General features: G+C 42.2%; 1 long non-coding RNA gene across 2 annotated transcripts in view; it reads right to left on the bottom strand.

Moving 5' to 3' along the window:
* The window catches only part of LOC143819937 (uncharacterized), a 218,624-nt gene that overhangs the window by 130,965 nt on the left and 71,841 nt on the right, over positions 1 to 15,818 (bottom strand). For both annotated transcript variants that reach the window (XR_013225162.1, XR_013225163.1), the window contains exon 4: positions 1,874 to 1,926. This is a non-coding gene — a long non-coding RNA (uncharacterized LOC143819937). The remainder of the gene's footprint in view (positions 1 to 1,873; positions 1,927 to 15,818) is intronic.

Raw genomic sequence — 15,818 nt, 5'->3', positions numbered from 1 at the left:
AGCGGAAACCTCCACATGTTAACATACTCCCACTCACTCCTATGAGAAAGGTGTTTGTAGTTTAAATTCCTAAACTGGCTAAGGGAAAACTTAATCTGGGCAGGGGAATCCCCAGATGGCAACAGAGGGATCCTCTGACAAAGTTACACTATTATTCCATATGCCTTGAAAGAAATCCTGAGAATATGCATACAGTGAAGACAGAAATACAAGTTTATTAAGAGGAATAATCTCAATTGACCTAAAGAGTTAGTAAACCTCAAGCAATCATAATACCAAGCATAGTGCAAAACATCCAACAACTGAAATCCCATATTATGACTAAACCTTTCAAATAGAAGAAGAAAAGTTGGATTTATACCCACCTTTTCACTGCTCGAAGGAGTCTCAAAGTGGCTTACAATCGCCTTCCCTGCCACCCCACACAATAGACATCCTAACCTGGCTTGCCAGATTAGAAGCCGCCGCTCTTATATACTACACCATACTGGCTTTGTTCAAAATTCTCCACTCAGGAATCTAGGATTCCCCACCAGCCAGCCTCATTTCTTCTTCTGCCAGGAGTGCCTAACATTTAATCATTACCATGAAAAGGCCACTGTAGGCTTCAGAGTCTATGAAGAGTTTGGGGGCAAATTCAGCTTTACGAGGAGCTTTAGTTAGATTCTTCTATTCTCTTCTTTCCATTTGGAGCAATCTTTCCTCGCAGTCAACCACGTTAAGAGGGGTATTTTTCATGGGGTTTAGTATATCCGAGCCCATACCACTCCACTTCATTGCATAGGTCAATGAGTTTCCACTTAGCCTGTAAGCTGTAAGTACATTTTGTGATATCGTTTTGTAATGAAAATGACTGTAGACCATTTAATTCAATACACTGCTTATTAAGTTAAATATGCTGAGCTTTTAATTGATTTTTGTTCCGATTCTCATTAAAATCTAATTTGGGGCCCCTTAATTCTAATTTCAATCAATTACCACCTTTGATTCATCCTTAGTGCTTTCAATAGGTCAATTACTCTAAAATAAAGGTTTTGTTCCTCACCACCTTCCATTAATTCCCACTAAAATTAAACCTGCTTCATTGACTGTATCTGGTAGATGTAGTTTTCAAGGCTTCAGTGGTTTTTCCTCCTCATCTTGGATCTCTCAGGCAAATAAGAATGGTGAGCACTATTGGCTGATGTTGAGTTATCTACAGTAATTCCGTTCATGGCCCTGGCTCTAGCCACACAAGTGTCGAGCTGCTGAAGGGGCTGTCTGTAAATAGTAGTGGTAAAATATCAACAGCAACAAACTACTGTTTGGCAAATGAGAATGGAATAAATCTTCCTTCCCACTTTCCCTCAGAAACCACAGCTCATTGACCTGCCAAATGGTACAAGAATCCTATGTTTTGGAGCCTGGCTGGTGTAGAGGTTACAGGGCTCAACTAGGATCTGGGAGAACCAGGTGTGAATCCCATCTCTACCATGAAAGCTTGCTGGGTGATCCTGGGCCAGTCACACACTCTTAGTCTAACCAACCTCACAGACTGTTGTGAGGATAAAACAGAGGAGCATTATATCAGCCATCTTGAGTCATCATTGGGGGGGGAAGGTCCAGAGAAAATGAAATAACCAAGTAAAAGAAGTAGATAATTATTTTTGAAATTACTTATGTTGTTTACATGTTCATAATAACAGCAGGTTATGTGTAGGAGGGGTATGCTTTATGTAATTATCATAGCCTTAAAAGTGCTGCTACCAGAGAACATCATAAAGTGAGTTAAACAGATTACTCAACTTCCCCGACAAAATAGTCATTAAAAGAAGGGAAAGACATTTATCTCAGCTGTTTATTCCTATCAGGATCCAAAGAATCTATAGTTTACCTTCTTCAGTTCTGGAGAAAGGTTAGACCGAATTCAATGTGAGGCTCCAAAATCTAAAAATAAACAGAAGAATAATGTCTTGTTTCAGCCAAAACCTCCATTTCCTTTGTTCTGAAAAGCAATATAATTTCCTAGGTAAATAGCTTGACATTAAAGAAGACTGCCAACATTTTTAGAGGCCTGCTTTTAAACAATAGTCTAGAATGTAAACATTAAGTATAGCTCCATGCCAGGAAAAGCTTGATTTTCTTGCTTTTTGCATGACTACCTGCTGCTGATGAAACAGGAATAATTTGGGGGTGGAGGCAAACTAAGCCTGTTTATGTAGTGACCAGTTGCCAGCTCATGGTTGGGAAATACCTGGAGACTTTGGGGGTGGAGCTTGGAGTAGATGGGATTTGAGACAAGGAGAGACCTCAGTGGATTATAATGCTATGGAGTCCACCCCTCAAAGCAGCTATTTCCTCCAGGGGAGCTGATCTCTGTTGCCTGGAGATAAGCTATAAAACCAGGGGATCCCCAAGTCCCCAACTGGGGACTGGCATTCCTAAGCATCTGGATACCCTACAAGAAATGTTGTCACGTTTTTTTTACTAGGTAGCCTCCTATGCTTTAACAGGATCACATTAACACCATCAAATAGGAGGTGAAGCTTTTCATCACAAGGAGGTAGCAGTGAAGAAAAGCTCCCCTAGTTACACTTCAGTAAGTCAAGCTGGCGAGGAAACCAATGTTCATTGGAGGAGGGATGGGAGGAAAATGTAAGAAGGAGAAGAGCCAAAGAAACAAGGGCATCTCTTTAACAGCGAAACATCAGTTTTTCTAATTTCAATTCTGCCTCTCAGCAGGGTGGCAAACTAAGGCCATCCCAGATAATATAGGGGTATATGACTGTGTACTGAAGGGTATGCAAAGAAGTATTGGTTTGCTAATTCTCAAAAAGGGAGAAAAGAGAAAATAAATGAGTCTCATTAGCATGCTCATTGTCCTCAAAAAGACAGAGAATATTGAAGGAAGCTGAGTGTGATATAAAGGAAAGGAATGAAAACAGAAGGCCCTAGAAGCTTACAATATCCTGGAAGGGTAGATTTCAGGGGGGAGAAAGAGATTTTGTCTCTCCACAGTTCTTCACCAGTTTTAATTTATATTTCTAAAAATATATTCTGTGGACCTCAATTTGCTTCCAGCAAATTGTTCATTTATTTAAATTTGTATGCCAGGGTTCCACTATATAGTAGCTGCCAGGACTTCCTTGGTGCTGCTTTTCAAAGGGTAGGCAGGGCTATTGTAGATCAGGGCTTCCTACTGGCTACCCTCATTGAAATTAAAGGGTTTCCACTGGAGGATCAGGAAAGGTGAGGTATAAATATTGTAATAAAGAAAGAAATGAAAAAATATGGGGAGTATTCAACCCACTATCTATATTCAACAAAAACAAGGCACCCAAATTAGAACTCCATGAGGAACAGGCCCCCGACTTAGTGGGGGAGCCATTTGTGTCCCACTGGGCAGGTGATTTGGTTTGCCAGGCCAGTCACCATCTTGGTCACAATGCATGGGGATCACATGGCTTTCCTGTCACCCTACACAATTCTGCCTACATGTGTTGAGGTTGCATACATATTGTCACTGCTCCCAAGTTATACTTGAATGCATAGAGTGGGTGGCAAAGCCAGAAGGGGCAATGACATTTTTCCCCTCATGAGATTCCCTACAGATTGTATGAATTATTGAACTGCCTTTTTTAAAAGCACAATGGTTTGGCTGTAACTTTTTTTTTTCAGATGTAGCTGATAGGTGTATAAAAGGGAATCAATATGCTGGATGAAAAAAAAAAAGGAAATTAGCCACATAATATCTAATCTAATATGATAAATATTTTCCCTTTGTTTTCTAAAACCTTTTGAAGAACAAATGTACATGCCAATCATTTCCACCAAGCAGACAGAAAAGGCATGTACGGCTTATCCCCTGCAGTTTATCCTGAGCAATGGAGAAATTCTACATCTCTCTACATTCTGGGCATCAATTTTATCATTGTGGTTCAAGATTTAAAGCTTTATGTTGATCTTTGAAATGGTCTGTGTGTAAGACTTCTATCTGGAACTTCACTTGAAATCAATAGCATTGCTAGATGTGCATTTCTCTTCCTGCTCCCAATTTTTACGCTTTTTAAAAGCTGACATTCCTGAGATCCTGTGAAACAGCAGTGAGTTTCAACTTTTGTTTTTAAAGAAAGTTTATCTGTTTCCAGTAGACCCTAAGCTGAAAAGCAAATAAAAGAAGCCAAAAGCATTAAACTAATACCATGCGTGTTAAGCAAGGCACTGGGCACATAACAAAGATGTGCATTATACACGCATGCAAACTGCAAATACATCTGCAATGAAACTGATGGGCTGTAGATTCAGATAAGACAAAAGGAAATGCTATTTTACACAGAGGGTGATTAAAATGTGGAATTCGCTGCCAAAGGTTGTTGTAAGAGCCACAAGAATATACAGTTTTAAAAGATAATTAGGTTGATCCATGGAGGATAAGTCTACCAGTGACTACTAGCCTTGGTAACTGATAGGAACCTCCACATTCGGAGCCAGAAAACAACAACAGAGGAAGGCCTGGGCCTCTGTGTTCTGTTGTTGGCCCTCCAGAGAAACTGCTTGGTCAGTGTTTGAGACAAAATGCTGGACTGGATGAACCATTGGCCTGATCCTGCAGGACTCTTCTTCTAGGGTTGCCAGTTCCCATCAGTCACCAACACGGGATGGGGGAGTAGGGTTGCCATATCCAAGCTGGGAAACACCTGGAGCTTCAAGGATGGAGCCTGGGGAGGACAAGGACCTCAGTGGGGCATAATGCCACAGATTCCATCATTCAAAGCAACCATTTTCTCCAGGGGGCTAATCTCTGTAATCTGAAGATGAGCTAAAAAACCAGGGGATCCCCAGGTCCCACCTGGAGGCTGGCATCCCAATCTTCTTATGTTCTCATCTCCCCCCCCCACCGCCCCTCCCATGTGTGTGTGTTCATTTTAATTCAGTTTATTTAGACTACTTTTGTTCCATTTTTTCATGGTCACAGCCTTTCTCAAATCAGTTAACAATGGCCTGTTAAAATTATAGTACACTACCAATTGCACATTAAATGTCTTGCGGAGGAGAGGCGGGTTGGCAAGGGAGTGGGATTGAGCAGCTGAGCTGTGTTCAGCTCCTCATGAAATACATGCGCAGCATACACACACATTCCTTGTGCAATGCAAGAACTTAATCTGTCCAGAACATTAATTAGGGGAGCAGGTTTCTCTCCAGGAAGAGCCAGTTTGATGTGGTAGTTTGTTGGATTCATGCCATGAAAGCTCACTGGCTGACCTTGAGCCAGCCACACTCTCACAGCCTACCCTACTTCACAGGATTGTTGTAAAGAAGAGGAGTGTGTTGTAAACCACAATAGGTGGTTTCCCCATTCAGGAAAAACATGAAGTATAAAGGAATTTATTTGTTTATTATCAAATTTATATACCTCCCCTATCGGACCTGCCGTCATGGGGCTGTTTACAGCACTTAATAACTACATCAAGATTAAAATTATTAAAACAGTTAAAAACCATCCACCATTGGTGACATCCTTATGCTATTCTTCTCATTAGGAAGTAGGTGGGAATAGCTATCTGGATTGTAGTGGGGAAGGCCTTTAATGTTAGTGTACTCACTCGTCCAAACTGGCCTCAGCCATAAGCCTGGCGGAAGAGCTCTGTTTTTCAGGCCCTACAGAAATGTTCCATTGGGGCCCTGATGTTCTTAGGGAGCCCATTCCACCAAGCAAGGAGTGGTGCTAAAAAAGCCATGGCACTGGTCAAGGCCAGTTGGACTTCTTTAAGGTCAGGGACTACCAAGCAATTTGCTGTCACAGAACTTCACACCCTTCTGAGGACATATTCAGATAGGCAGTCCCTCAGACTGCTTATGGCCTTAAAGGTTAGTACCAAAACCTTGAAGCAAACTGAGAACTCTACTGGAAGGCAATGTAGCTGCTGAAATACCTGCCTAATATAGGTCCTCCATGGTGTATGTTTTAAAGCAGGGTTAGATGTGAGCATGGGGGACTAGATTAAGATTATGCCAAAATGCAGTGGTACTCCACTTTCATTTCTAGTGCCCGGATTGTGGAACCTTGCATAATTTACTTTTAAATGCAAACACATACTTTTTTAAAGGGTCTAGCCATACTTTTGCAGGCCATCCACACAAGCAAGCATGAATTTCTTTTATTTTGTTCTTTTTTCCTACTGATTTTGCTTTTATAAGGAAGCCAGCATTTTTCCAATAATGGCATATGCTTACTCAAGAAGGGCTGTCTTAATGTATGGCCAAACTGGGCAGTTGCCCAAGGGGCCCACAAGGGGCCCTATCCTAATCTATGTGTGTACTGACAGTTTGTGATGTGTGAATGCACAAGCTGTTTATATAAGATGTGAAAACTGTAGAATGTAGACCTAGACAGAAAATTTAGTTTTTCACGTTCAAGGCTCTGTTATGTATGATGGAACCCCTCATCACTGGACTGGCACACAGTGCCCAATGATCCTTGGCTTCCTCTACCAGTCTAGGCTTAAATAGATGCATGAGGTATTCCAGTCCTGAAGGACATTAGGTTCACCTTGCCTTCTGCTCTCCTCCAACATCTGTTGTGGTGTGTCTTATTTTCTCTTGTAGTCTGCCCAATTCTGCTTGCTTGCTTCTCTCCCAGTTTATGTCTTGTCCAAACAAATCTATCTCAAGGTCCTATTACCTGCTGTTCAGATGCCTTGCCCTGTCTCAGCCACCAAATGCCCCTGTCCGCCCCTCATGCTGCTGTCCTTCATGGTGAGTGACGGTAGTGCCAAATTTCTTCACTGCGTGCTGTTGTCTGTACTACTGTGCATTTGGAGACTTTCCTGTCAGTTCTCCCATTGACTTGAAACTTAGGTGTATTTCATTGCCTCAGAAAGATCTCCCTTCTTCTATGTCTAAATTTGGATGTGTGGATGAAGTTTGTACAGTTTAGATGGGAAAGAACAAAATGTGCAGACCAAAGAAAGGGGAATCTTCCAGTGGCACCAATGGGAAATAATGAAATAGAATAGAATTATGAAAACAAAACAACAATAATGATGCAAAGCCATACAGAACCACCCAATAACAAAATATTGCCTTTTGCAATTAATAATAGAACGAAAACAAGAAGAAGAAGAAGAAGAAGAAGAGTTGGTTCTTATATGCCGCTTTTCCCTACCCGAAGAAGGCTCAAAGCGGCTTACAGTCGCCTTCCCATTCCTCTCCCCACAACAGACACCCTGTGGGGTGGGTGAGGCTGAGAGAGCGCTGATATCACTGCTCGGTCAGAACAGTTTTATCAGCACCGTGGCGAGCCCAAGGTCACCCAGCTGGTTGCATGTGGGGGAGCGCAGAATCGAACCTGGCATGCCAGATTAGAAGTCCGCACTCCTAACCACTCCTAACCACTACACCAAACTGGCTCAACAATTCCCATGTGCAAAGATCTAGTTTAATATTGCAAAAAACCATTACATCCTTCACCCACCCCCCAAAAAATTAATGGAATACATGTCCAGTTCAATAGAAAATTAGAGGCCTGTGTTTCAAAAGGCAAATTCCAAGGATTACTAAATAAGAATTAAAAGGGAGGGGAGTCTTAGAAGAGGAAATTCATTTTATTTAAGATTCTCAATGATCTTTAGGACCTCTCTGCAAAATATGTCCACAAATTGCAGAGAGATGAGTGGAGAGAGGCTTGCTGAGGCTTTTACATGAATTCAAGGCACAGCCAAGATTTGGACTGAGATGGCCTATTTGCCCAGTCTTGACTAAGCAAAGCCCTGTTGTCATGTTACAAATAATTTACATATAATGTATGGACAGCATACACTTGATTTTTTCTATATACATGTGTTGACTAATTTTCATGTCACATTCAATACATGTGCAGAGAAACATATTATTTAAACCCCACATTTCCATGCAATGTAAAATGAACTTTTTTTTTTTTTTTTACTAACAGTGTCCTCATAGACATGTAGAATGTACCAGTCTTCACTGTAACGTGACTTGTCCAGAGGAAACTGCAGAACCTCGGAAAGCTCCAAAGCTGACCACTACTACAGTCTGACTGAGGGCCAAACTAGACATGCTAATTTTAAAAGAGCTGCGTTTGGGTTTCCCAGACCTAATTCTGTTTCCCTGCAGCCACCCAGCAATTCCACGGAATGTCTGTTAAACAATTAAGTGCAGCCAATGGCTGTGGAGAAAGGCAGAAGCCCTTTCTACATCCCAAGGAATGTTCCAATAAAAGTCTCTCCTTTGTTTTTAACAGACATTCCCTTCAATTCTGTGTGGCTGAGGGGAAACAGAACACCAAGTTTGGCTTTCCATTTTTAAATATAAATCCAGGCTTAGCTGTATCCGGGTAAGCTCCATTCTTTTGAATGGTTCATCCTCAAATGTAGACGGTGTTGCTCTGCAAGCTCCTGGGAAGTCCACCAGCCTGTCTAGGAAAGTGGACTTGGTGATGATGACATCAGAGGTTTTGAGAAATCAGGTTCTCTGGAGTCTCTGGCTGTGTGCATGAAGTGGGGCAGCTTTTCCCCCATCCCATCCCAACATGCCTATTTTCCTCTGAATAGTTTTGAGGATTTGTCCAGACTATCTGGACCTATGTCAAGGCCTGAACAAGACAATTCATTGTCTGAGTCAGTGACCTAGACATGCCTCCGGTCCACAGCTCAGCCACTTCTCTACCCTACAACTGTAATTTTTTCTCTACCAACATCATTTTGTGGAAAACAAGAAATCATCCCTTTGGCATTCAATAGGCATTTGATGGTGACTAAATGTTTGGTAATAGACATGATAAAGTGTATGTTTAACCATGGATTGGAACCTGCATGGAGCCACCTGCTCTATATCCATCTCCACGCCATGGGAGAAGACAGCGATGATGCCTCTAATTAATCTTCCTTGACCCAATAACTGAAAGCGAGGGCATAGTCTGAGACAGTGCCTCAGACAGATGATTGGATGAATTGGCATTTCACTAAACCTGGCAAAGGGCAAGCCTGCAGAAGAGGGAAACTTGATTTAGGAAACAGGGATGAAATGAGCAAATTAGATCAGGGCATTTGCCTATATGGAAGGCAGCTGTTAGAATTGCCATCTGCCTTCTGTAACTTGAGCTGCCCTGTAGAAGAGTTCTTTTGTACTCCGAAGAACCACAATTATCATTCGTTCCTATTTCCTAACTCTTATTCCATCCTGCTTAATTAGAACCACGGGCACATCTATTGAATCCCAAGGTCCGAAACAAGGCCAGCAAACGGGATAGATGCTCCCAGCGACATTTATTCCTGGGGGAGGGAAATCAATCAGGCCAGTGCAGAGTATGAGAACAGAAAGGCACCGAAAGTTAATTCCAGCCGTTTATAGGGGCTGCACATGCAGGTGCTAGAGCTGTACCACGCTCGGTTTATATTGGCAAGCTAGGAAGTTGACAGCACCACCCATCACAGCATCTGCTGCCATTATTGTCTCACGCCGCAGTTGAAATAAATCCCAAATGGCCAGAATCCTAAAGCTGTTGTGAGTTATGGCTTGCACGGAACACGAAATGGTTCTCCTAGGAGTCACCAGATGCTGCTATAGAGATCTTGACGTTTGACGGATGGGTGTCATCTCAGCAAAGCAGTCAGATAACAATGTATGACAAAGGGGAGGAGGGATATACCACCGTCTGAAAATCAGAATCCATTTTACAAATGCTTCAGATGGCACCCAAGTGACTCGTTAGCAAGACACAAAGCAAATAACACAGAACTGCAATCCAGAAATAACTTCACCTGAACCAAAGTATAGTTTTCTAGACAGATAAGGCCTTCTCATACTTTATTTCCCTTTATACCCAAGGCATCCAAAGCCAGGGAAATGGATTCAAATGTGCCAGTCAATAGCTTTGAAAAGGGCCCAAACAAAACTTGTAAAATGCATATGCATTTTAAAGTTCACTTCTCACAATACAAAACAAAATGTAAGAGCACGTGTCTTGATTTCAAGTTCCTTTGGATGAAAGCTGAAATGCTGGAATTTATGCATTGTAAAAGGGGGGAGGGGAGGAGAAAATTCATGTTCACCTTTCTCAGAGTTAATCTGGATTTTCAGATAGTCAGGTGGATAGGGCATTGGTTAGAGAACCGCACTCAGAGTTGTTGTCAGTGGTGTTTCATCAGACTGGAGAGAGGTGAGTAGCGGGGTACCTCTGGGCTCGGTGCTCGGCCCGGTACTTTTTAACATATTTATTAATGATCTAGATGAGGGGGTGGAGGGACTACTCATCAAGTTTGCAGATGACACCAAATTGGGAGGACTGGCAAGTACTCCGGAAGATAGAGACAGAGTTCAACAAGATCTGAACACAATGGAAAAATGGGCAAATGAGAACAAGATGCAATTTAATAAAGATAAGTGTAAAGTTCTGCATCTGGGTCAGAAAAATGAAAAGCATGCCTACTGGATGGGGGATACGCTTCTAGGTAACACTGTGTGAACGAGACCTTGGGGTACTTGTGGATTGTAAACTAAACATGAGCAGGCAGTGTGATGCAGCAGTAAAAAAGGCGAATGCCATTTTGGGCTGTATCAACAGGGGCATCACATAAAAATCACAAGATGTCATAGTCCCATTGTATACGGCACTGGTCAGACCACACCTGGAGTACTGTGTGCAGTTCTGGAGGCCTCACTTCAAGAAAGACGTAGATAAAATTGAAAGGGTACAGAGGAGAACGAAGAAGATGATCTGGGGCCAAGGGACCAAGCCCTATGAAGATAGGTTGAGGGACTTGGGAATGTTCAACCTGGAGAAAAGGAGGTTGAGAGGGGACATGATAGCCCTCTTTAAGTATTTGAAAGGTTGTCACTTGGAGGAGGCCAGGATGCTGTTTCTGTTGGCTGCAGAGGAGAGGACACGCAGTAATGGGTTTAAACTTCAAGTACAACGATATAGGCTAGATATTAGGAAAAACATTTTCACAGTCAGAGTAGTTCAGCAGTGGAATAGGCTGCCTAAGGAGGTGGTGAACTCCCCCTCACTGGCAGTCTTCAAGCAAAGGTTGGATACACACTTTTCTTGGATGCTTTAGGATGGTTAAGGCTGATCCTGCGTTGAGCAGGGTGTTGGACTAGATGGCCTGTATGGCCCCTTCCAACTCTATGATTCTATGATTCTATGAGAGTCGTATGGAAACCCATCAAACACAGAGAAAAGAACCTCCATGCTCTCCCATGTTTACCTCTGCAGATCAGAGACTGGTAACTGAAAGGGGAGGGCTATTATCTATGTTTACTGTTTATGACCAACCCAGAGGCATTTAACTGACCTCTAGTGGAAGTAGAATGCTGGACTAGATTGAGGCAAATGATGTCTTCAAGATCACAAACTGAGTACCTCTGAATGCCAAACACATCTGACTTCACATGCAATGCTCTACTATTAATTAGTCCCTTTGTCCTCTCTGTTCTCCCTAAATTTTTGATTTTGTGAAGAAGAAATGTTCTAGCAATCCAAGTTGGCAGTTAATTGGATCCATTGGGCTGGATCCATCCAGCATTTCCACTAGCGAAAAGTAAGGTGTGGTTTCCCCCTTGACCATCCAAAAGGCTATGCTGGGGGAATCATAGGACCTATGAGGACAAAAGAGAACTGGATGAAATTGACTGAAAAAGATGGTTATGCACAACCTGTTCCATCTTCATGAAATACATAACTGATTCATGGAATTCAGTAGGGCAAGGTGTAGTAAGAGTCACAACTGAAATTTAGAATATCACAGTGAAATGGGCCCTGAGGATGGATAGATATACAAGCAGACCTGATGAGACTGAGATGGGTTCCCTTTGGATTTAGAATTTGGGCAATTAGTCTCCCACAGGGTTGCTCGTTTTGCTCTAGCTGCCAAAAAAATCTGATCTAAGCCCAAAGACGAGGCCAGCAAAATGTTATTCTTCTCTATAGCCAGTCAGATGAAATTTTGAAGGGCCAATCTTTTTTTTTTAATTTAATTGCTATGAAAATGTAACTTTTAATAGTCAAGGCAGTAATCCAGTTTTAATGTTTTGTTTACTTGCTGCTCTTGTTTGTAATGACCTTTAGCCTGATGCAATAACACCGAACTGAACTAAACTGACAGTCACTACTGAGTTGTTTATAAGAGCATCAGGGAAATTTGTGCTCTATCAACAGCTATTATCTCCGCTCGCTAAATGGAACTTCCACATTCGGAGGCCCTGTCGTTTTCAACAGCAGAAGCAAGGATAAACAATAGGGAACTCCTGTTCATGCTCAGCATGCAGAATATATTCATTTTAAATATTTACATGCCTACCTTTCTTCAGACAGCTCCGCACCCAAAAGCACCTGACTGGCAATGGCAGGAAAAAATCCTACACAAACTACATTTCCCTCCCAATCATTTTCCTTCTGTTAATCTCCCTCTAGATGCCTTTCCCTTCATGTCATTTCCTTCTTAACTCTCACCCACTCCTGTCCCCTTCAGTTAATTTCCAGTGCATTTCCTGTGAGAATCCCCCTGCCATGTCCAAAATTTTATCGTCCTAAGAAAAAATACCCTCCTATTCAGAGCTGAGGGCCCTGATGGAGCTATCTAGGTTCTGCAGGGCCTGCAAGACGAAGCTCTTCTGCCAGGCTTTTGGTTGAGGCCGGAAGGGGGGAGCAGGAAATGACCAGAGTTACAATCTATGGATCCCGCCCTACATTGAAACTGCTGGTTAGCACTGAAGTTAGAACTTTATATCTTTTTGGAGCCACGTCATTGGCTTGGCTGGAACAGCAGAGTTGGGCCTCTGGACGCGTTAGAGCAGGGGTAGTCAAACTGCAGCTCTCCAGTTGTCCAGAATGCTGGCAGGGGCTCATGGGAATTGTAGTCCATGGACATCTGGAGGGCCGCAGTTTGACTACCCCTGTGTTAGAGTTATATTCCCATCTTGAGATTATTGATATTTGGTATTTTACTGTATTGGTTTTAATGTTTTAAGGGTAGTTTTATGAGTATTTTGTATTCTGATTTTATATTGTAAGCCGCCACAAGATGACATTGTTGAGCATGGTGGGATATAAATCAGCATAAATATATTAAATTAATTCTTCCAAACTCACCCCAAACAAAAACAAAAATACCCATTTTGCCAAAGCAGCATACTGGTTTGAGAGACCAAGGGTCCCAGGAACACCAATTTCCCAAGAAGCTTTAGGCAACCCATGTGCACTTACTTCAGCCTCCCAATACTGAAATAGCTACTTTACAGGATTTTTGTAAAGAGTATATGATGCACATAAGACATTCAAAAGAGTTCTATGCTTTAATCTATCTCATCATTTTCTCTCATCAAGCAGAGTGGCCCTTTCTCTCCACAAGCTCCACTAAGTCTGATGCCTCTTCTACTTGATAAAGAGGCAGAACCAAAGGGTTAAAACTTAAAGAATGGGCAACTAATAATTCAACAACCAGAAATTCACACAGTCCTCCCAGCCTCCCTCAATTACTCATCCCTCCACGGTGCCAAATCACGATAGTAGAGCTGGCCCTGGCACACCCAAATGTTATTCAGAAGCCCCCCCCCGGGGGGGGGAGAGAAGAAGCAAGCCCTGCAAAGCATTTTTGTGCCAACTCAACCTCAAAGAAATCTTTGTTTTAATCATTCCATGCATGTCTGAACAAAATGAGTCCAATTTATTTATGTCACTTTTCTGCTGTACATTTCTTGTACGTGCCTTTGTACGTTTCTTTAGAAAACAAGATATGTATCCAAATAGGCAGCGGAACATCTGAATGTAGCAACAGCACATCTGGTCCAAAATGACGCTACTCCATCAACTCATTCATAAATTAAGCAGAGTTTTATTTTTGTCAGAGACTTTTTGAAGCATGCTTGTGGAATAACATTTGGGGAACACTTCCGTCATTTGCTGAACTAGTCAGTCATCAGTACCTTCCCTCCTTGCTTTCTTAAGGAACCCAATGTCGAGATTCATCAAATAACATATTTAATGTTATTTTTCTTCAGATATTGGTTCCTTTAAAACACTGTTTTACCCTCATTGCTTGATTAGCTCCAGAGATTAAAAGAAATATAGGTGGGCTACAGAGGTTGCTAACATTTCAGGCGCTACAAGCATGGTGACGCTATTTCATTTGGCATTTTCTAGCACCTGATAGGTCGACATGATACTGCCTGATACTTCATTACCTGCTGTTCCAGCACATTGATATTTAATGTGCTGTCAGAGAGCACTAGAGGACTGAGCTTTCCCACAGCAGAAACAGATGCAACCTTGCATGATTGTTTTATTATTGACAAAGAAAGCACTCATTTGTCAAAAGGCACTTCAAGTAACAATTAAGCCCAGCTGTTTTGGTGGTGGATGAAATTAGGCTTCAGCTATGCCAGAATGCCTTCACAGGTTGGTTCCAAGAATCACAGTGGGGTGCAATAGAGAGTGTTGAGCCCAAAACAAGGAGATTAGAACTTAAGTACCCACTCCATGATGAACTTGACTGGGTACCTGGAACTGGTCATTTTCTCTCAATTACCCCTGTTAAATGCAAAAAATGTACACTACCCAGAGTTTTGGGGATTAAAAACTCATGGATTATATATGCACTTGGGATGGTAATATGTCCTTTTACAAAACATGAAACACAGTACAATTTAAAAGTACAATAAGAACCAAAAGGCACAACTTTACCATAAAACCACCAAATCAGTTTATAAATGATCTCGGGGATCATGACACATCATATGGCAAACAATTCACCTGAAGTCAATGGGCCTAGAAAGGTGTTACACTGTTTAGGGACTCCACTCTCTATCCAGCTCAAAAGGCTTTCAGAACAAAATTAAAATTAAATCCAGTGGGTGAAATGAATTATATTAGAAAGAATGTGTGAATTTTGGAGACATTTGAAGTCCACCATAGCAAACAGCTAATACTGACCACCGTGGAGTACCCTTTCAATGCCTTCAGGGAACACTGCCTGCAAAGGCTTTGGAAGGCATCTCTTAGGGCATGCTGTGCCTGTCAGTAGCTGTTTAGTATGATGCACTTTAAATGCCCCCTATGCCCTTGCAGCCACCACTTTTAAATGTCCCACATCTTTGAAATGCTTCTCACACCTCTCTCCCTCCCTGCCATCTCAGATGCTGCCTGAGAAAGTGGAGGGGGGGGTGTTTAAAGGGCCTGTAAAGCAGCTGACCTGTCAAGATCAGCTGCTTGGTGGGCTCTCCCCCCTGTCGCGCCACCCTTTCTCAGGCACTGCCTGAGAAAGTGGTGGGGAAGCATTTAAACTTTCCAGGGGGCACCTTCTTTGGGTTACTGAAACTTGGATCCCTTAAATCCAATCCTCACCAAACGTGTAGGACAGGTAGAGAAGAGTTGTCTGGACATCACCTAGGAGTTTGGCATATCTAGCATGATGTTCTACCACTGCCAAGATCCCAGACTTATCAACAAGAAATCCACTTTAAAAGACAGGTTCTTTATTGAAGCTGTATCACACTGAAACTCAAAGACAGTTCTGACTTTGCCAGGCCAAGCAATACATTATAAGACCCCATGATCTCCCCCCCCCCCCCCAAGCAGTTGGTAACAGACACAATATGAAACTAAGGCTAAGACACAATATGAAACTATCAGGTGCAGAGTCCAAGAAATCAGCCAGAAAAGACTTGATAAAACTATCCACCAAATGACCTTGCAGCGACGCCTAACTTCTAGAAGCCTTCAAAGCTGGGAAAAGGTTACATGGGAAATGGTTACGTGCCTGCTGAGATAGTTAAGTTGAACATCAATCATGGCAGAAGCTTCAGGATTCTGACAACCA

This window comes from Paroedura picta, chromosome 10 (genome assembly GCF_049243985.1).
Source record: "Paroedura picta isolate Pp20150507F chromosome 10, Ppicta_v3.0, whole genome shotgun sequence".
Lineage (NCBI taxonomy): Eukaryota > Metazoa > Chordata > Lepidosauria > Squamata > Gekkonidae > Paroedura > Paroedura picta.
This window is presented reverse-complemented; position numbering and strand designations above follow the sequence as displayed.